This window comes from Ictidomys tridecemlineatus, chromosome 6 (assembly GCF_052094955.1).
Source record: "Ictidomys tridecemlineatus isolate mIctTri1 chromosome 6, mIctTri1.hap1, whole genome shotgun sequence".
In the NCBI taxonomy this organism is placed as follows: Eukaryota; Metazoa; Chordata; class Mammalia; order Rodentia; family Sciuridae; genus Ictidomys; species Ictidomys tridecemlineatus.
The window spans coordinates 117,355,185-117,378,644 of NC_135482.1; the positions used below are offsets into that span (position 1 = coordinate 117,355,185).

Here is a 23,460-nt window from a genome sequence, read left to right on the forward strand (position 1 = left end):
AATGTTTTGAACGACCAACAATAATAAAAAAAAAACCCTTCCTTAATAGCTGTAAAAGAGACCTCAATATGTATAACATAAAATTAACAAGTGATAAAAGTATTGAGTTCTGAAAAAAAAAAAAAAGAAAATACAAAATGGCAGGTGAACTGGGTAAATATTAACAATAAGAACAGAAAGAGAAATGCAGAATGTAACAGAGTGAACCATGTTTTTCATAACAGAAGCAATTATTTAACCCAAAGAGAAATAAGCAATGTGGTACACTATAGAAAGGCCTTCTTGCTTTCTTTGAACACATAGTCAAGTGTAAAACTCTGAAAATGGAAATCACATATTAGTGAGAAGAGTTCAAAAAGATGCCAGGTACTGGATGCTGGCTAAGCCCCAGAAGGTGAGGATGAACTTGCATGTATGGCAGCAGCTTGGCCACAGGCATTAGTAACAGTCACACATTCCTGGCCTGGGGTACTGGACACGTGTGAGTAGGGACTGCACATCCTCTCATGACACTGAAACAGGGGGTGGCCTGAAACTGGGAATCCAAAGAAAGAAAATGACAAACCCTCTGGGCATCCTGTCCTCTTTCGTGCTCCCTGCCTGTTCCAGTTTCCTTGCGTCACTCATAAATTCAATGCCCATTTTCCTTCTCTCCTACTCTTCTTTTCTTGTTCTGACTTTTCTCACATGTACTTGCTGGTTCCTGTTAGGATTCAGCTTGTGTTTCTCTCTCTGAAGGAAACAGGCAAACACATTGGGAATGTGAAGAAACAAGGGAAGATGATACAACTGAATTTCCATCTCTAGGATTTTAGAAAGAAGCTTCTGCTAACTGGAATTCTGTGTTACACAGAAAAACTTGCTAAATCAAAAAATCTGCCCCAGCTTTCCTTCCCTAATTGTGGTATAATAATAACCAACAACTCATTTTCCTTCCTTAATTGCAGTATGAATTCTAGATTATGGTGTGCACGTGAGGATGTCTTCTGAGCTCTGCAAACTTCAAGCAAATGCATTAAAATATTTTTAATGGGAGAGGAATTCTGGCCTATATTTAGACTTAGTACATTTAAAAAACATAAATACCTAAAATTCTGGGGTCATTGATGATTCATGCTAAGGAACTGTGTCAGTGACTATGTGCACCGTTTTTTTAAAGCAAATAGTCACCCAGCAAAAAAAAAAACAAAAAAACCAAAAAAAAAAAAAAAACATGGAGTGTAAGTTCTTCTTATGAGATGCATGGCAAGAAATTGTAAATGTTGTGGCATAATTGAAAGTGCTATTCTGGTAAAGTTGTTTTGCAATGTAGAGCCAAATGAAGCCAAGAAAAAGGGGTTAACCAGATGGACAGACATAAAAGCAGAAGAAACAAACGTTTGAAGGAGAAATGATAGCAGAAGATTTCTACAGGGCAGGACTTCAGTGAAGAATGGCTACTGCAAGGACAGGATGAGAGGAGCAGAAGGGATTGGTCAGCTGAAGAGTGAAAGATCAGGGAACAGGGAGATGATAGTAGCCTGGAGGAATAGGAGACTAACTCAGGTGGGAAGGTGGAAGTCGGCTAGGAGCTATGATGTCAATGTGGAGGTGAGTCTGGTGGTCCTGAAGCTCTCTGATCATCAGTAACCATCTGCTGCAGAAAAGAAAACAGATGGGTGAAGACAATAAAGAAACAGGAAGAAGTCAGTACAGCATGGTGGGAAAATCTAATACATTTCCAGGGTTTTTAAGGTACACAGGGTCAGAGCATCAATAACAGGACCCAGAATTGATGAGAGAAAACAAGGATGTTACACATGGAGGTGTAATGCTTCCTGAGTACACTGAAAGAAAGGAAAGAAAGCTGGTTATCAGGAGTGCAAGCATTTCATCAATGCTCAGATCTTAAATTCATACTTAGAAATAAAACATGTCTGACAATGTTCAGAGAGATGGTAAAAACTTAAGATCAGCTTATGTGAACTAGGCTAAAGTATTTTAGTTACATTAATGGCTCATACACATTATAAAAGTTGATATTAAATTTTCTTCAATATCTTAAATACATTGATGAGGATACAACCATTAAAATGTCATGTTTCTAAATAACACTTAAGACATAAAATATCATTTTTTAAAAGTTAAAAAATGGTGATTTCAATTTTGTAAAAGAAAAAAAAAATGCACCAGGACAAAAGAAGACTAAGGAGAGACACACCAAAATGGAAACAGTGTTTTTTCTGACTGATGGAAATATAGTTATTTATAATTTTAACATCTTTTCCATAATTTCCAGGTATAATTAGTGTATCTCATTTCATAATAAGAAAAAAGTTTAACACTCAGCAAAATAAAAATATAAAACTTTTAAAATTAAGAGATATATTCCAAGTTCAATGATGATATAACTTCTTTATCTCTTAGTAAATAATGTATAAAAAAATGAGAGGCCATGGGAAATAGTATGAGACAAAACAAAATTCTGAAGAAACAAAATGAACAATTCTATTTGCGTTTTGAAAAATAAGAGAAATGGGACTGACGCGGGCCACCGCGCTCTCCTCGCCGCCAAGCCCTAATCCCTGCAGCACTAGTGAGCAGCTTTGCAGAGCAGAGCAAGCCAGACGCACCAGGACTCCTGCAGGCTCAGGCGGTTCGTGTTGCGGGTGCCGGTCTATTCCCGCAAGGGACTTTGCATCCTACTGGGCACCTGTCTGGCGGCGCCCCCCATCTTGCAGTCCTTGGAGCGTGCCATCGCTGGAGTCCTAAGTCTCTGCCTGTTGCGTGAGCTGCGAACAGCCGAAACAGATAGTACCTGCATCTCTGGGTGAATGAAAAAGAAAGAAGCTCATGATTTCTACACATGACCCAGGAGTACCTTGGCTGAGGATTCTGCATCTTGCCAATCTGTGAGAGTGGTTTCCCAGCAGGTGCTTGGCTTGTACAACCAGAGTACAGGATTCTTCTCTACTTTCTGGCCACTAAATGCCTCTGTGCACTCCACGTTCCAAAGGGGGAAGAAGGGCGAAGCTTCTTGGATGACAATGGATGTTCTACTGTGCAGGATGAGGGCAGAGTGTGTGACATCACCACCACAAGGTTGCCTCGAGATCGTCCTCTTCCCCCTTCCCAGCCAGCTCTCAAATTCCTGGATCCATAATGGTGTTTGGTGAGTTTTTCCATTGTCCTGGACAAGATGAGGAACTTGTCAACTTGAACGTGGGGATTTTTAAGCAGTCTGTTGACCAGAGCACGCTCCTGAGGTTCCCTCACACCAGACTGGAGAAGCTGCTCACCTGCCACTCCAAGGAGGCCATCCTGGAACTGTGTGATGATTACAGCGTGGCCGATAAAGAGTACTATTTTGACCGGAACCTCTCCTTGTTCAGATATGTCTTGAATTTTCACTACACGGGGAAGCTGCATGTCACGGAGGAGCTGTGTGTATTCTCCTTCTGCCAGGAGATCGAGTACTGGGGCATCAACAAGCTCTTCATTGACTCCTGTTGCAGTGTTGCTACCAGGAATGCAAGGAGGAAAACCACAAGAAGGACTGGGACCAGAAAAGCAACGACGTGAGCACCCACTCCTCGTTTGAAGAGTCCTCTCTGTTTGAGAAAGAGCTGGAGAAGTTTGACCAGCTGTGATTCGGTCAGCTCCGGAAGAAAATCTGGATTCGAATGGAAAACCTTGGGTACTGCCTGTCTGCCAAGCTGATTGCCATCTCCTCTTTGAGCGTGGTGCTGGCCTCCATAGTCGCCATGTGTGTCCACAGCATGTCGGAGTTCCAGAATGAGGATAGGGAGGTGGACGACCCTGTGCTGGAGGGTGTGGAGATCGCCTATATTGCTTGGTTCACTGGGGAGCTTGCCATCCGGCTGGTTGCTGCTCCCTGTCAAACGAAATTCTGGAAGAATCCTCTGAACATAATTGACTGTCTCCATTATTCCTTTCTATGCCACATTGGTGATAGACACCAAGGAAGAAGAGAACAAGGACATTGAGAACATGGGCAAGGTGGTCCAGATCCTTCGCCTTATGAGGATTTTCCGAATTCTGAAGCTGGCCCGGCACTCCGTAGGACTTCGGTCTCTGGGGGCCACGCTGAGACACAGCTACCATGAAGTTGGGCTGCTGCTTCTCTTCCTGTCTGTCGGCATCTCCATCTTCTCCGTGCTTATCTACTCTGTGGAGAAAGATGATCACACATCCAGCCTCACCAGCATCCCCGTCTGCTGGTGGTGGGCCACCATCAGCATGACCACCGTGGACTATGGAGACACCCGTCCTGTCACCTTGGCCAGGAAGATTATCGCCAGCACGTGCATCATCTGCGGCATATTGGTGTTGGCCCTTCCTATCACCATCATCTTCAGCAAGTTTTCCAAGTACTACCAGAAGCAAAAGGACATTGATGTGGACCAGTGCAGTGAGGACCCACTGGCGAAGTGTCATGAGCTACCTTACTTTAACACTAGGGACATTTATGCACAGCGGGTGCATGCCGTCATTACCAGTCTCTCTTCCGTGGGCATCGTGGTGAGCGATCCCGATTCCACAGACGCTCAGAGCATCGAAGACAATGAGGATGTTTATAACACCGCATCCTTGGAGAATTGCACAGCAAAATGAGCAGGGACATTTGTGCCTGTATCTTGTGCCCCTTCCTGACATTAGGTTAACACAGCTTTATAAACTTTAATGGGTTTGTTAAATTCATTTAATTCTCAGGGCGTACCTTTTAGCCATAGTTGGACATTCATTGCTGAATTCTGAAATGATAGAATTATCTTTATTTTTCTCAGTGAGGTCAATGAAATGCCTCTCTCTTTCTGAAATTTATTTTTTACAAGAGAGAGTTGTGATATGGTTTTGGAAAAAAAAACAAAGTAAATGATATTGGGTGAGAGTTTTGTTCTGGCTTATGCATCATCCTGTATTTGCCATTTACTCACATTGAGCTAACTGTAAATAACTGACAAGTAGACTCCTAGGTCCAGCTGATGAAGACTACATGCATGTAAGATCCACAAAATGAGACAATGCATGTAAATCCATGTTTACGTCCTAGACATGGAGATTAGGAGCCTAATAAACTTCCTAATTCAGTATGAAAAACAAATAAGAGAAATGAAGACTTATCTAAGCAACACAAATACAAAGGCATATACTAAATAATTCAAATAATCATCAGCTTTGTGCCCAACAAAGAATAATAATCTTTGGAATAATCTCATCTCAGATGCACTGCCAGTGCTAAATAAAACTGAAATTGTCCTGGAAAAACATTTATCAAATGAAAGCAGTCACAAGGGGCTGGGGTTATAGCTCAGTGGAAGAGGACTTGCCTGGTATGTGCGAGGCCTTGGTTTGATACTTAGCACCACATAAAAATAAACAAATAAAGGCATTCTTCCCATCTTAACTACAAAAAAAAATTTAAAAATGAAAGCAGTCACAAAAATACTAGGTGTGATGGTTTAGATATCAGGTGTCCCCCAAAAGCTCATGTGTGAAACAATGCAAGAATATTTAGGGTTATGGGAGACATAACCTAATCGTGGATTAATCCATTGGAATGGATTAAATAGACAGTAACTGTAGACAAGTAGGGTGTGACTGGAAGATGTAGGTCACTGGGAGTGTACCTTTGGGGTTTATATTTTGTCCTTGGTAAGTACAGTTCTCTCTCTTTCCTGGTTTCCATGTCCCTTCACCATGTTGTTATGCCATTATATTCTGCTTCATCTTGGGCCCAGAGCTATGCAGTTGGCTGACCATGGATTAAAAATCAGAAATCATGAGCCAAAGTAAACATTTCCTCCACTTAAGTTTTTTCTGTCCAGTCTTTTGGTCACAGGAATGCAAAAGTTGACCAATACACCAGGATTACCATGCTTTTATTCATATGTATCATATATTTTTAAAATTTGTGCCCTATAACCTCCAGCAAGCACACTTGTTCCATTTTTATACAAACTTCTTAGGGGGGAATCCTGCTCATCTCCCATCAGTTTATAGGGAACTCTTACATTTGTTTTGAGAGAATCTTTTCTGTCCATGCAGAAAAAAAGGGACTCAGTTTCAACTACCCTATCCTGATAGAGCTGTGATAAAAGGTATCTCCAAGCCTTGTTGATCCCAGAAAGGATGGAAAATGAGACTGGGGAAACGCTAAGCTCTCCCTGAGGAGGGCCCTGCAGGCAGGAATGTCAAGGCAGTGACACATACAAAGAACACACAGTATTCCCCAAGGCCCTGTGGGAGCATCAGCTGGCAGCACTGACTCTAGGGCCACAGATTTCCACAATCTGTGCTGGGCAGAGGTGAAATAAGTGGCCTCCAAAGAGGAGAGTGTTGTAGTTTGAATCCAGAATCCAGTGTCTTGTGTTTCCAATATAGCAGTATTCCGAGGTGGGGTTTTTGAGAAGTGGCTGGATCATGAGGGGTCTGATCACATAGGTGGACTAATCCACTGATGGTTAAATGAACTTTTGGGAGGTGGTACCTAGTTGGAGGAAGCAGGTCATTGTGGGTGTGCCCTAAAAGGTTTTATCTTCCCCCTAGTCCCTTCCTTTCTCTCTTTGCTTCCTGGTATCCATGAACTGAGCAGCATTCCTCTGCCATGCCCATCCACCACAATCCTCTGCCTCACTTCAGGTCCAACAAAATGGAAGGCTGATCATGGACTCAAACCTCTGAAACCATGAGCCAAAATAAGTCTTTCCTCCTCTAACTTGTTCTTATCAAGTATTTTAGTCACTACAATAAAAAGCTGACTAATACAGGGAACAAAGATGGAGGACAGAGGAAAAAGCCTTTAAAATTTTTCTGTCCTTTTTCTTAGAAATTTGGTTCTTACAATGTATCTTACCATTTTAACAATAACGGAAAGTTAATTTTGTGACTCTATTTTAACCCTTAAAAACCCCTAACACTGTAGAATACACTTTTCTGAATTAATAATAAATGTCTCTGCAGTGCTAAAGCACTGAGACAGATATTTTGCTGCATTATAAATAAACTGTGCTGCTGCTTTTGAAGTGGCTTTGAACATAAGTAACAACAAGATAATCACACATAAAGCCATTATATAAAATGCCCACTTCCACTTAAAAGATCCAAGTCTAAGAGTTAAAATCAGAGTTCAAACTTCTTCTGGTAAGTGATATGTATCCTGAAATACCAAAACTTTAGTAATCTAGCACCAGGGACTAATTTCAAGAGCATTATTGTTTTGAAAGTTTGAAAGAATTCTTTTAACCCAAATGAGCTATCCAGGATACATCCAGTACATAGTGTGTTTCCAACACTGTCTAACTCTCCATCCACAATGACTAAAAACACTTTGAGGATGTGGGAAGCCATACCTGTAAGGTGTCAGGATTTCAGAGGTGGAGGTTTATCACTCTGGTTGTAAATGTCAGCAACAGGATTAGGAATGCTGTTCTTTGAAACCACCTGCTGATCTTGATCTGTAGAACTTTTGAAAGCTTTTTTCATGTTGATGTCCTGTAGTGACACTGTTTAGAGAAAAGTCCCCCATGTTAAATTATATAAGGATATATATTATATATATATATATATATATAATTATATAGAATTTTTAACCATTTAGGAATAAGTATCAATTGACCCACTATAGTAAACATCTCCTGCAGTAACCAAATGATGTTTTTTTAAATTGTTCATTTAAAACCATGCTTAAAGAAAATGACCGTCCCTCCTCGCTTAAAGGTAACAGTTTTCTCTAAAATATGGTCAAATTATGGCTTTTCTTCCTCTGTAGAGATCAAATTTTTCACTGGACCTAAGTAGTAGAGCTTCAGATTCTTTAAACAGTCCTTCTCAGAAACCACATGGGAATATAGTTATGAGTATAAAAGGCATGTAAATACATAGATTTCGGCATCCTAGGGGAAAACCTCAGTTAATAGTAGTTTAGTATAATACCTTATACTTGTGCAAAAATCGCACAAATGTAAATAACACATTAAGCTTTTACAACACTGACATTAAGGAAAGACAACAAAAGTTTCTTAACATAAAGTCCTAGAAACTGAGTAGCTTGACTTATAAAACAAAAACTATACAAAGGAGTCAAAATATCAGTGCTAGATATATTTCTTTCTTGTGTCTGTACAGCATTTACATTTTATTTGTTCACTCATCTGACCTTGATATAAACTTTTTGTGGAGAGTACACTGGTCCTATTAACCCACCAGCTTGGCCACTGAAACTAATTCAGGTTGTTATGTGACACAACATCTTCCAGCCTTCACCCCCGAGAAAAAAAAAAAAGGTGAGCTATATTTCCTATATTTCAGTCAAATATCTCTTCCACTCTCATATCCATATCAAGGAAAACAATAAGGTAAAATATTAATTGAAAAGGGATTGTAAAGACATGACACATACTATAAAATGTCATAAAATTTCATCTAGAGATTAACCTTTTCCAGCATAAAGTTTATCATAATCATTTCAATTCAAAAAGCCAACATAAAAATCTAATAAAGTTGAATATTAAAAATCACCTGTGCTGGGCTGGAGCTAAGTTAAAAAAAAAAACAATCACCTGTGCTATCAATTTTAAAACTGAATAATAGATTTAAGATGTTATGAATTCCTTATCTCAACTGACAAAAATGCCATTTAAATTTTTATTTTTATTTTTTTAATATTTTTTATTAGTTGTTGATAGACCTTTATTTTATTTACTTATTTATATGAGGTGCTGAGAATTGAACCCAGTGCCTCACACATTCTAGGCAAGCACTCTACCACTGAGCCATAACTCCAGCCCTAATTTTTTATTTTTAACTAGAAAATAAAATTCAAAACTCTGATTTAAAAGAGCATGTTTTTAGCTTCCTATTGTTGGAAAAGTCAGAACATTCATAATGGATATTGATACTAATTTAATTTTACCCTTGAGCATGAACAAATATACTTTTTAAAATAATGAGGGATAAATTTCACAAATAAATTATGTTTTTTTAATTTACAGCTTATTTTTATTGATACTACTATAAATAGGTATAATACAAAAATCAAATGCTGGGATCATTTTAAAACAATGAGAGAAATTCTAAAATAATTTAGAAATTCTAAAAATAATTTGTAACTTGAATGTTTTTCTCAAAGCAAATATGAATGGTGTATCTTGCAATTTTTTAGCAAATTTATTCCAGTCTAATCTCAGTCTTTCATTCAAAAAATACTGAAAATGAAATTTTTAAAATGGAATTACTGATAGTCTAAATTTTATTGCAACTGCCACAATTTTAGGAAATATAATCAAAATGAAATATAATCAAAATGCTTTTCAGTTAACTTACATAGTGTTTGGTTAATGTTATTTTAAAACCTGAGCTTAAAGGCCTTTGGTAACTGCTATTTCTGAGATTAATAACATTTTTTAAATTGGCAGAATCACCAAGATTATTCATAAGTATCAACCCTAACAATTAGGCTAAAGGTTTTGCTCTTTGGCATGATACACCTATGACCCTTTCTCTTGGTTGGACTATCTCTTTGGATGGTTCTGTTTTAGGCAAGAATGTATTTTCAAAATAACTACCATTAACCTATATTAGGACTTCCACTACTGAATATATTTGAAGAAGCCTTTATATATATAAAATAACAAATGCATGGTGTATGAGATAAACAAGATATGAATGTTTTCATCACTAATTAACACAATGTTGTAGGGTTTTCCTCACTATTCTTCTAGGAAACGATGAGATGAAATGTCAACATACTACCTCAAGGAAAAAGCAGTAATTACACTGCAATTAATTACTACCATCTTGTCAACATCACTTCTAGCTCACTGCTTTCACGCAATTACCTACCCTCTTTTTTTTTTAATATTTTATTTTTTTTATTGTTGGTCGTTCAAAACATTACACAGTTCTTAATACATCATCTTTCACAGTTTGATTCAAGTGGGTTATTAACTCCCAACTTTGACTGTGGAATCCAGTTGGGTAACTTTGACAGCAAGGCGATCAATTCTGTCTTGAAGAGAATTTGCTCTGATGTAGAAGTTGTTAGCCTCATTAAACAACTCACCAAATATGTCTTCAGCATGTTTGCCTGTAGAGGAGAAGAAATGGAGAAAGCCATCTGCTAAGGAGCTGTTGAGCTGCCCCCGCACAGCCACACCAGTGCTTATTAGTGTCAACACCCAGGGTCCTGTGCAAATGAGTGTAAAAATGAAGTATCACAGTCCACGGCCTTAGAACTTTTGGAATTTATTAGATATTTATATATTTGAAAAATTGATAAAAAGTGGCAGAATTCTAAAATAGACAATACAGAATCTTCATCACTGCCTGAGTAATCACTCAAGTTGTGTCCTGCTAAGTGTGACTTCTTTAAGGAAGAAAAAAATTCTCATTTTGTATGTTTTAAGTATAAATACGATTTTAGGAACTAAACTTCCCTTTTACCCCTCAAAATAATTAAATAAATCATATTTGACCTTAAATTTACCTCATTCACAATGAGAAACATTAGATATTTGGTCCTGCTGTTTTTTTAAAAAAAATATTTTTAGTTTTAGATGGACACAATGCCTTTATTTTATTTTTTATGTGGTGCTTGCTGGGACCAAACTCAGTGCCTCTCACATGCTAGGCAGTGTTGCACTACTAAGCTATAACCCCAGCCCTGGTTGGCTCTTTACAATGGCATTATGTTCTTCTAATTTATATTTGGAAATCTAGAGACAGTGATGTGTGATTTTACACTCTCTAAAAATCAGTATTTTGAATTTTGAGTTAATTTTTTTTCTGTATGGTCAACTCTATGTTCCTTTGAGTGCTAGATATAACTAACTCTCAACTTTTCTTAAAATGGATTTAATATTTCCGAAGATTTAACAAAGAGACATAAAATTTAGATCCTCTTACACTGAATTTCCAAATCCCAATACCTTCCTTTACACATTCAACAAATGTTTAATATCTGCCTATTTCATGTAAGGACTTAACTTCTATGACAGAGATACCTATTATTTCTTTTTATTTTCTTTTTCCATCAATTTATTGCTGAAATAACAACCCAAACATTCCAGAAGAAAACTTCAATGGAGCAAGCATAACACTAATATTTTCTTGGTGATTTACAGTTTACTGAGCACTCTCATAGCCAGTTTCTGTTCTCATTGCTAAAATCCATCAGACTGTGAACTTCCAAAGAGCAAGAACCTTGTCTGTGTGCTCAATGTTGCAGCCCAGTCCTAGAGCAAGGCTTCCCACACACATACCCCTTCAACAAGTAAATGAGTGAGGCCCAGAGGCTATCAGGGAATTACTGTTTTTCATTTTCCAGGTAATTAAACTGAGGATCAGAAAACTAATCTTTCTAAATCTCTTGACTGGCAAGTGGCAAAAGCAGATGAAACAAAATCATGGTCTACTAACTTTTAGATCTATGCTTTTATCATTTACTTCACTGAATCTCCTTGGACACAAAATACAAAAGAATATGGGAGATCCTCAAAGAATTAAACATAGAATACCAGTATGATCCAGCAATTTCAGTTCTGGGTACATGTCCAAAACAAGTGAAAACAGGGACTTGAGAAATACTTGTACACTTAGGTTCATTGAAATGTTAGTCACAACAACCAAGAGGTGGAAGCAACCCATATGACCATCAACAGGTGAAAGTATAAACAAATGAAATATTCAGCATTCAAAAGGTAGAAATTCTGACACATGATTCAACATGGATGAACCTTGATAACAAGGGAAATAGTCACAAAAAGATAAATACTGTGATTTTACTGAGATGAATTACTTAGAGAAGTTAAATTCTTACAAACAGAAAGTAGAATGGTACTTGCTAGGGGTTGGGGAAAGAAGGGAATGGGAGTTGTTTAATGGGAACAGAGTTCAGTTCTTCCACAAGATAAAAAAATTCTCAAGATCTACTGCACAATTTCAACATTCCCACAGTATTGAAGTGTACACCTAAAAATGATTAAGATGGTAAATTTTGAGTTACGCATATTTTATCACTATTAAAAATGAAAATTTGGGCTGGGGTTGTGGCTCAGTGGTAGAGCGCTTGCCTAGCATGTGTGAGGCCCTGGGTTTGATTCTCAACACCGTGTATAAATAAATAAAATAAAGGTCCATTGACAACTAAAAAATTTTTTTAGATGAAAAATTTAAAAGTTTCAGAAGAAAATCATAAAAATTAAGGATTCTACACTGAAACAAACCTCTCTTCCCCTCTTTACTCTGAACTGTTAACAGCCTCTTTCTCTATTTTTTCTGCAGTAAAGATTCCAAATAACAACCCAAACATTATGTTTTTTATTTCTTTTTTTTTTAATGTGGTGCTGAGGATCAAAGCCAATGCCTCTCACATGCTAGGCAAGCACTTCACCAATGAGCTACAACCCCAGCTCTTGTTTATTTAGTGATAGTAGGGTATAAGGTGGTGAGAGAGATTCCAGTTATTTTTAAGATGACTAAAATCACAGCAGATTTGTAAGAAAAGAAAAAGCAAGTAAAGTGCTTAGATTTTGGGCTGCCACTGTATGCATTGTAATGCTAGTGATTAGTTTAAGAAAGAGAGTGAAGGTAGTTGACAAGAGGGCTTGCACAAAAGGCACAGATATGGTGGGAGGAAGCAAGTGGGTTTAGGGACTGCAAGAACAATGTTGTATTGATAGAACAAATATCAAACAGAAATTTGGTCATAGGACTTGCCAGATGATACTGAGTGGCTTATATTCTATCCAAGTCCCTTTCCCCATTCTTCCTGGCATTTTTGCCCTACCACTCTATTAAACCGTTCTCCTGCCTCAGAAGACCACTTCCTTTTTAAGTCAAGGGCCAACTCTGGGCCTTATCTGGTCCATGGTTGCCATGTCCCCCTTTGCCAAGTCTGCTCACTTGCCTGCCTCACACCTAAATCCTACCTGTTGGCTCCTCCTCAGCTTCCTCCCCTGCCCAGACTAGAAACTTCTTCATATAAACCAATGGCTCAGGATCTTGGGGGTTTACTTTTATTTAATAGAAATTCTTTTTGCTATTTGGCAAAAGAAAAAAAAAAGTTATTTGTGCTTAAACCTAGTGTTTCAATATTTCCAAGAAGTTTGCTCTTAAAAACTAGTGACAGGGGCTGGGGCTATAGCTCAGTGGCAGAGCACTTGACTAGCATGCATGAGGCACTAGGTTCGATCCTCAGCACCACATAAAAATAAACAAATAAAGGCATTATGTCCATCTACAACTACCAAAAAATATGGAAAAAAAACTACTGACAAAAATAGATCTCCATGTCAAATATTTCAATCCTCTCCCTTTCCTGTCAACATTCGCTTGGGCATCTAATCCAGTCTAATGGCTTCAAATACTCTCTCAGTGCTTATAACTCCTCACTTCTATTTCAAGGTGCACTCCGCCTGAAAGGCATACTCATATATTACACTTCTACTGAACAACATCACCTGGGTGTCTAATGAACAATCCAAACTCATGTTCCAGAACAGAATTCCTCATTTTCCTTCCCAAGCCTGCTCCTTTCATCATCTTCTATGCTTGAAAAGTGACAACTGCATCCTTCTTGTTACTCATGCCACAGCCTTAGGGGTCATCCTTGACTCATCTTGTTCTCTCCCATCTATTGACTCTCCAGCAAACCCTCCCCAAGCATACTTTTGCATAATAGACCCAGAACCTGAACATCATGCACCACCTTGCTGAATCCCACCCTGATCCAAGTCACACTCACCTTTCCCCTGGATATCACTTACTGCCAAAAAATTCACTTCCCATTATTCACCCAGACACATGCCCCCTTCAGATCACTTCCTATAGAGCAGCAGAGTTATCTTATTAACCTTAAGTTAGATCCTGGTTCTTTTCTGCATTCTTAAGTCCCTTCTGTTCCTTGCCATCTCACTTAGATTAGAAGCCAAAGACCAGGAAATGACATACAGTTCTCCATGATCTGGCTCCACTGACTCTCCTGGCCTCATCTCCCATACCCCTTTGCGCACACATTCCATGCCCATACACTGGCTTCCTCGCTGCTTCTCAGACATGCCAGTGTACTCCTTCTCCCCAGTCTTTTGCATTTCCTATTCCTTCTGCCCAGGTCATTTCTGTTTAGCTCTCTCACTTCATCCAGCTGTATGCTCAAATGTCACCTTCTAAGTGAGACATTTTAGCAACCCTAGCTAACTGTATCACCTCATCACATACATCATCACACCCCTCCCTCATCTCCTCACTGCTAGAGTTTTCTCTTTAGTGCTTATTACCATGCAATCAAGTATGGTACTTTTATGTGTTCTCACAATTTATCATCTGTCTTCCCCACTAAAACATATGATCCACGAAGACAAGAATTCTCCTCAGTTTTGTGCACTGCTCTATCAATCCCCTGTGGCTACAGCACACCTTGATTATAGGTTTTCAGAAAATATTTTGGAATATATGAATAAAAATGCATTGACTGAGTCATCACCCAGTTAATTTAAAACTGACCCTTCAGGATGCAGACTAGGGTCTGTAAGAATAGATGTCCTCTCTGGGCTCCCACAATCCCATGACTCTCATAACTCTAGTCTTTATTTCCCTAAGCTCTTTGAGGGCATTAGTTAAGCTTTTGACCTCTATATTGCTTTTGCCGAGCAAAAAACTCTCTGTCACTGAGCAAAAACAGTGATCTAAACCAGTGTCTTCTTGTTAACAAGTACACAGCCAGCTAATGTTCTCTGCTTGAAGTTTGGAAAATGCTGAGCTAAACAGATTAAACATGTTCCTATCCCTTAGGACATCTCAAAATCTTTAACAGGCTAATATGTGTATGTGCTGGGAATCTGCAAGAGGATTCTAGCATACCATGCTTTCAAAGTGACCTGGCTTAGAAACACCTAGTCACATCTTTCAGAACTGCTGTTTTATAACACTCTCTTGGTAAATGCTGGGTGCCTTGCAGATGAGCACATGTTCCAAATGCTTTCGTATCCAATGGTTAGTTCTTTATTTCTGAATATGTGGCATAGTCAGGTGAAACTAATTTTTGTTTTCCTACTTGACAATTCATAATTCATTACATATTTTATATAAATATATACATATATATTTCAGTGCAATCTCACAATCTCCTGTCCTTTCCCCTTTAACTACACAGAAGTCTAATTTAGAGGGAGAACATAGATCTCCAAAAAGATGGGAGTGTATGTCACAGCCTCTTGCAAAAGTTATAGCAACATTTGCAAAGCATTGTGACTATTATTGAGAAAAACTCTCTGTACTCTCTGCTAGATGCTATATAAGCAGAAAAGGATAAGTAACATGTGCCCTCTCCTATCAATGCATAGCTCTATTTGAAAAGCAAGCAATTGATACTATAGTTCCACTTGGAAGCTCTTGATTTATAGAGAAACACAGAAATTAAACACTTGTATAATTAATATTTTGCCAGCTGCTGAAAGCTGACAAGTGACTAAGAGGAAGGAAATGAAAGGAATTGCATTTTTTGATGAACAAGAATAAAGTGTTGCAATTATAGTCTTCAGTTTTGCAAACAGCGACAGATTTTAAAAGCAGAATCCTAACTCACTCTTTCAATGGCAAGTCCATTAATAGTTAAACTAAAAAAATTCTGGATTGAATTAGCAACCATACTGAGGGAAATGTAACTTACTCATTCATTACTGGCAAAGGTTACAATTCTGGACTTATTCATACCATATGAACTTGTTTCCAGCTTGAGAAATCTATGTTCCAATTACCCCCACATAAAAATGTTGCATGGATTTCAACAATATTCTTTCTAAGCATTTTATAAGAAGCTAATGAACACTGGTTATTAAACATACTCAGTTATTCAGCAAACATTCATCAAGCACACACTATATGAGAGGCATTATATCAGTGGACTGAAGAAACACAGCAGTGAACACAGTCAAAGTCCCATGAAGCACATATTACAGTTGGGAGAAACAGACAATTAAACAGATAATGTGACAGCTGATAACAAAACACCCTGAAGAAAACAGTAGGAGACTAGAGAGTGGTAGAAGATATTCTATAGGAGTATACAGGGGAAGAATCTTCCAGGCAGAAGACAGAAACATGCTTGGTATGTGTGAGCAATATCACGGAGGCCAATGTGGCTGGAAGCCAGTGAGTGGTGGAGAAGAAAAATAAATGCCCTCCCCTTTGAGGGGTGGGTGACTACAGTGGGAGTAAAGAGACCATCTGGGAGGATCCTGACTAGCAGGTGAGAGGTGATGGTGACTTAGAGTAGAATAGTAGCAGTGAGACAGGCAGCAGGTGTACAGATTGACAAATATTTTGAATATAACTGATCTCATTTGCTTTTGGATTGGATACCTGTTCTAAGAGACAGAAGAGACAATCCAAAAGCAACTGGTAGAGTGCTCATTTGCTAAGACAGAGGGGTTGGGGAAAAGGAAAGAAAAAGAAAGATAAATTTAGTTTTAGACAAGTTGAATCTGAGATGCCCATTAGAAATCCAAGATGCTATCAAATGGGTAGCTGTATACGTGAGTTTGAAGTCTAGGGGAGAGATCAGAAATGAACACGTACATTTGGAAGTCATAGCATAAAGATGGTATTTCAAGCCATGACACTCGAAGAGCTTGCCTAGTTGAATGGGAACAGGCAGAGAGGAATTTCCATGACTGACCTCTGGAGCACATCAACTTACAGGGGTTGGGAAGATCAACAAAAGAAAGTAATATCAAATAGCTGTAAGGCACAAAGAACAGCAAAGTGAGGTAGTTCAGAAGCCAGATGAAAAATGTCTCTTCAAAGGCAGGAAGTTATCAATAGTCCAATGCTACTAACAGATTAAGTTATAGGACTGCAATTGATCGCTAGAGTCAGCAACTTGAAGGGCACTGATAATGTTGACAAGCACAGTTTCAAAAGAATGGGAAGGATAAAACTTTAACTGGGACAACGACAATAATGAAAGCAGAGATATTTGAGAAATAAATAGTTTTTTGAAGGACTATTGCTGTGAAAGGAAGCAAGAAATAGGGCAACAGGGAGAGGACAATCTGCGGTTTAAGCTGGGAGATTCCCCTGCATGTTATATTTAATAGGAAGGATATACATAAGTGGGGGTTGGGGAAGATGCAGAGAAGAAGGAAGGAAGGTAAATGTAGTCCTAGAGTGAGCACAAGGGTGTGGGATCCAGTGCTCAAGTGGAAGAGATGGTTTGGATAGGAGTAGGAACAATTTATTATTAAAGGAGGGTGAGAGGATACACCAGTACACAGCCCTCATAGTGGGTTGATATGTCAAAACACAGATGTCAAGATTTCCTGATTGCTTTTGTTTTACCAATAAAATAAGCAGAGTGGCCATCAGTGTGGGGTAGTACAGGATTAAGGAGAAGATATGAAATAAGCACTCTGATAAGAATAACAAAACTAAGAAATTATATCAATATTGTTCAGCAACACTAAGAGTTCATATGAACAAAGTGCATATGATATTAGATCTTTATTTTTGAATATAAGCATTTAAAGCTACAAATTTCCCTCTAAACATTTAACAAAATCTCAAATACACTGATATTTTGTGTTTAATTACCACTAGAAATAATATCTAATTTCTGTTTTGAATTCTTTGTTGACACAGTGAGTAAAAAGATACTGCTTGACTTTCCAATAATTGAAAATCATCTAAAACTATTATTATTCCATTATCATCATATTCTATATAGTAATCTTTTTAAAACTTATTATTTTACAGCCTAGCATATGTTCCATATTGGTGAAGTTCCATGGAAAATTAAAAGAATGTGCATTCCACAGTTTGAGAGTCCAGTATATTCACATCAACTAAGTTAGATTGGTTCGTAGTGTTTAAACCTTCTACATCATTCATTCCTGCATGGAATTCGTAGCTTAAAAGATGAAAAAAGTCAATGAATAAATGACTTAACATTAAATTTCAAAGCCCTAGAAAAAGAACAACAAATTAACACCACAAGCAGTAGAAGACAGGAAATAATTAAAATCATAACTAAAATAAATGAAATTGAAACAAAAAAACTGAAAAAATTGACAGAACAAAAAGTTGGTTCTTTGAAAAATAAGTAAAACTGACAGGCCCTTAGCCATGCTTATGAAGAGAAGGAAAGAGAAAACTCAAATTACTAACATATGTAATGAAAAAGGAAATATCACAACAGACTACAGAAATTCAGAAGAGAATTAGAAATTATTTCAAAAACTTGTACTACAATGAAATAGAAAATATTGAAGGCATCGACAAATTTCTAGAAACATGATTTGCACAAATTGAATCAGGATGATACACACAATTTAAACAGATCAATTTCAAGCAAGGAAATAGAAGATGCCATCCCAGAAATGTACCAACCAAGAAAAGCCCAGGACCCAGTGGATACACGGCCAAGTTCTAGAAGACCTTTAAAGAAGAACTATACCAATGCTTTTCAATTTACTCCAGGAAATAGAAAAAGAGGCAGCACTTACAAACTCATTCTATAAAGCCAATATTACCCTGTTTCCAAAACCAGGAAAAGATACATCAAAAAAAGAAAACTTCTGACCAATAGCTCTATTGAACATAGATGCAAAAAATCTCAATAAAATTTGAATACAAAAACATATCAAAGAGATAGTATACCATGATCAAGTGGGTTTCATCCCAGGGATGCAAGTGTGGTTCAACATGTGGAAATCAATAAACATAATTCACCACATCAAGAGACTTAAAGATAAGAATTATAGGATCATCTCAATAGACACAGTAAAATACATCACCTCTTCATGTTCAAAACCCTAGAAAAATTAGGGATAACAGGAACATATCTCAACATTGTAAAGGCTACCTATGCTAAGCTACAGGCCAATATAATTCTAAATGGAGAAAAATTGAAGGTATTCCCTCGAAAAACTGGAACAAGAGAGGGATGCCTTCTTTCACCACTTCTATTTAATATACGCCTTGAAACACTGGCCAGAGAAATCAGACAGATGAAAGAGATTAAAAGGATACACATAGAAAAAGAAGAACTGAAATTAGCACTATTTGCTGATGATATGATTCTATACCTAGAAGACCCCCCCCAATTCCACCAGCAAACTTCTAAAACTAGTAAATGAACTCAATGAATTCAGTAAAGTAGCAAGATATAAAATCAACATCATAAGTCAAAGGCATTTCTGTATATCAGTGACAAATCCTCAGAAGAGAAATGAGGAAAACTGTCTCATTTACAATAGCCTTAAAATAAATAAAATACTTGGGAATCAAGGAAAGAGTTGAAAGACCTATACAATGAAAACTACAGAACCCTAAAAAAAGAAATTAAAAAAGACCTTAAAAGATGGAAAGATCTACCTTGCTCTTCGATAGGACAAATTAATATTATCAAAATGACCATACTACCAAAAGCACTGTACAGGTTTAATGCAATTCCAATCAAAACCCTATGGCATTCCTCACAAAAATAAACAAAAAAGCAGTCATGAAATTCATATGGAAAAATAAGAGATCCAGAATAGAAGAGTGAAGCAGGTGCTATCACTATACCAGACCTCAAACAATACTACCAGAACAATAGTAACAAAACAGCATTGTATTTGCACCAAAACAGACTGATAGACCAATGGAACACAGAGACTAACCCACAAAAGTACAATATTTGACAAAGGTGCCAATTGGAGAAAAGAGCCTCTTTAAGAAATTGTTCTGGGAAAACTGGAAATCCATATGCAACACAATGAAATTAAACCCCTATCTCTCACCATGCACAAAACTCAACTCAATATGGTCAAGGACCTAGAAATAAAACCAGAGACTCTGCATCTATTGGAAGAAGTAGGGCCTAATCTCTATCATGTGGGATTATGCCCCAACTTCCTTAACAGAATCCTATAGTGCAAGAATTAAAACCAAGAATCAATAAATGGGATGGACTCAAACTAAAAAGTTTCTTCTTAGCAAAAGAAACAATTTGTGAGGTGAATAGAGAGCCTACATCTTGGGAACAATTTTTTACCCCTCACACATCAGATAGAGCACTAATCTCTAGGGTATGTAAAGAACTCAAAAAGCTAAACACCAAAAACAATCAATAAATGGGCCAAGGATCTGAAGAAACATTTCTCAGATGATACACAATCAACAAATATATAAAAAATGTTCATCATTGCTAGCAATTAGAGAAATGCAAATCAAAACTACTTTAAAATTTCATTTCACTCCAGTCAGAATTGCAGCTATTATGAATACAAACAACAATAAGTGTTGGTGAGGATGTGGGGGGAAAGGTACATTCATACACTGCTGGTGGGACTGGAAATTGGTACAGTCATTATGGAAATCAGCAATGAGATTCCTTAGAAAATTGGAAATGGAATCACTAACCCAGATGTCCCTCTACTCAGTATACACACAAAAGACTTAAAAACAGCATATTTTATTTATTTATTTTTATATGGTCTATCAACAACTAAAAAAATATTTAAAAAAACAGCATATTACAGGGACACAGCCACATCAATGTTTATAGCAGCACAATTCACAATAGCTAAAATGTGGATCCAAGCAAGATGCCCCTCAATGGATGAATGAATTAAAAAATTTGGTATTTATACACAATAAAATATTACTCAGCAATAAAAGAGAATAAAATCGTGGCATTTGCAGGTAAATGGATGGAGTTCGAGGAGATAATGCTAAGTGAAGTTAGCTAATTCTAAAAAAAAAAATGCCGAATGTTTTCTCTGATATAAGGAGACTGATTCATAGTTGGGTAGGGAGGGGGAACATGGGAGGAATAGACAAACTCCAGATAGGACAGAGGGGTGAGAGGGGAAGGGAAGAGGCATGGGGTTAGAAATGATGGTGGTATGTGATGGTCATCATTATGCAAAGTACATGTATGAAGACATGAATTGGTGTTAATATACTTTGTATACAACCAGAGATATAAAAAATTGTGCTCTATATGTGTGATATGAATTGTAATCCATCCCGATGTCATATATAAATTTAAAAAATTAATAATTAAAAAAAGACTGGGCACCCTGGGATCTTTTAAATCTCACATTTCTCCTAAGTCTACAACAACAAGGCAATCACAGTATAGGCTTTTTCAGCCTGGAATGGTCCTCCTTTGCTTCTATGTGTGAGTTTCTGCCTGATTCTCTGTATCTGCATCTGGCTGATTTGGGGCATCAGTTTGTCCTTTGACCATAGTTCTCTGATGATCTAAGAAAGGTGTTTTTTATTTTGTTCATTTTTTTCTCTTATTGGATGATGGAGTGACTTTCAAGTCCCTTAAAAGCTAGATCAGAAACTGAAAGTTCCTTCAATATATTTTTCAAAGGCATGTATATATTGCATTTATGTCATATAACACTTTTAAATTTTTAATATTTATATATGTTTATATCCTTTTATTTATTTTCATATTTTTTTGGTATCAGAGTGTGGGTTCTGCATTTTGTGTAGACTGAGATCATAACTTGTTATGTACCATATTGTTCATTTCATGGTATACTCTGGAACTGGATCTTGGCAATGCAAAAGTGATGGGTTTTACAGACAGAACGATCTTGGTTCAAAATTCAAATTATAAGATGGACATAGTCACTGACTGACAAAATTCTCAGGAGGTTTAGAGGCAAGAAGAGGAGTCTTTTCTGCCATTTAAGGCCTTATTGGCAACATCTGCCTTTCCCTGACATTGGGCGCTGGGAAGGTGGAACCTATCTAAACTCAGTTTATAGAAGGAGGGAAATTGCCTAGAACAACGCAAATTCAACCTGGGATACATTTTCATGAGGCACGTATTCCTAGAGACAAGGGCTTTAGCTTTACCTTCAGACTATTTAGGAGCACAGTCCCCCTCATGATGGTGGCTTCAGATTTTTCCAGAAGGTAGCCTCCTATGCAATGCCAGCTTGCAGAGTACTTGACTTAAAGACAGGGTAGTGTTTCTCCAAAGGGCAGGTCATGCTGGGGCAATGAACTCTTTCAGTTCTGCAAAAACCAAATATTCAAAACAGTCGCTGAGATTTCATCCTGACAGTCATGAGCATCCTTTTTGTCCTGGACTCATTTCCAACAGACCAGGTGCTTTGGTGGGAGTGGAGGAGGCACTTGCTTGGTAGGGCTGCTGGTTGGAGCCCCAGATAGTTTCAAATTGCTCTTTCCTTATCTGATGTTTTCAGAAACTCAGCAGACCATGTCCTAGCAGTCTTAGTCCATGTGGGCTGCCACTGGCAAGGCTGTAGGAACAGAGCTGCAGAAGCATTTTGAGGTGCATATATTATTAACACATGCCACAGATGCTTGACCTGAGCTGCCATATGTAATGTTTGGCCTGCTGGGTTTCTGTTTTGCTTTGTTCCCATCCCTTCTTTCTATACCATAGTCCCCTCTTTTTTTTTTCCTCTGGTTATGCTCCACCTGACTATATTTATCATCTAGTCGGTCCATGCAGACCAGAATGGACTGATTAAGTTAGGGCTCTCACAATCAAATCATTTTAGCTCCAAATATTTGTACATCAACAGGAGTTTGTGTGTGTGTGTGTGTGTGTGTGTGGGTGGGTGGGTGTGCGCGTGCGTGTGTGGCGGGGAGGAATCCTCATATCCAAACCATAATAGATTGTTCTCTGATTGTCCAATTCCTGGTTCTGAATAGTTTATAAAAGGAAGGCAATATTCCAGACTGCAGAAATCTGATAAAGAGGGGCAGACAGGAATATTTATTTAGGACTGATTGGTTTTCATATCAAAGGCATGATCACAGGTAAATTATTTCTTTTTCTAGGAATTCATAAACCATGTGAAGGGCAATTTTGCTTCCTAAGAACACAATATTCCAATGTCAAAGTATCATAAAATATTGACGTAAAATATAACAACCACTATTAAGATGATAGTTGTAAGACATTCTGATTTTATTCTTTATTCCTCAAATGACCAATGATTTCAACATTTCATGTATTTTTTGCTTGCCTTGTTATTTCATTGAATGCATTCTTTATGTGCTATAGGTTAAAATTCTTTATGAGCTACGTTTTTTTTTAAAAAATTATTTTTAGTTATAGTTGGGCATAATACCTTTATTTTATTTGTTTATTTGTATGTGGTGCTGAAGATCAAACCTAGCAATTCACATGTGCTAGGTGAGTGCTCTGCCTCTGAGCCACAAACCCAGCCCAGAGCTATATGTTTTAAAATTTCTTATATAACATGCTTTTCTAATTTGAACAGCAGTTTACTTTTCTTTTTCGTTTTGATAAATTACAATTTATTATTTCTTCTCTGATTAATGCTCTTTATGTTGTGTTTCAGAAATCATTGCTAACCCACACACTTTCTGTCTTGTTCTAAAAGTTTATGTGGTTTTCCTTTATGACATGTTCTAAAAGTCATATAATTTATGACATTACATGAAGTCTCCCATTGAAGT

General features: G+C 37.5%; 1 non-coding gene and 1 pseudogene across 1 annotated transcript; one reads left to right on the forward strand and one right to left on the reverse strand.

The window, feature by feature from the left end:
* Nucleotides 1-2,868: 2,868 nt before the first annotated feature.
* LOC144364999 (delayed-rectifier potassium channel regulatory subunit KCNS3-like) lies at nucleotides 2,869-4,800 on the forward strand (annotated as a pseudogene).
* An 807-nt stretch (nucleotides 4,801-5,607) lies between these two features.
* LOC110597349 (uncharacterized) lies at nucleotides 5,608-22,174 on the reverse strand. The gene is made up of 4 exons (XR_013423252.1): nucleotides 21,859-22,174; nucleotides 10,064-10,186; nucleotides 7,353-7,505; nucleotides 5,608-5,755 (listed from the first exon to the last, which is right to left on the reverse strand). It is a non-coding gene; the product is annotated as an uncharacterized LOC110597349 (transcript).
* Nucleotides 22,175-23,460: the final 1,286 nt, after the last annotated feature.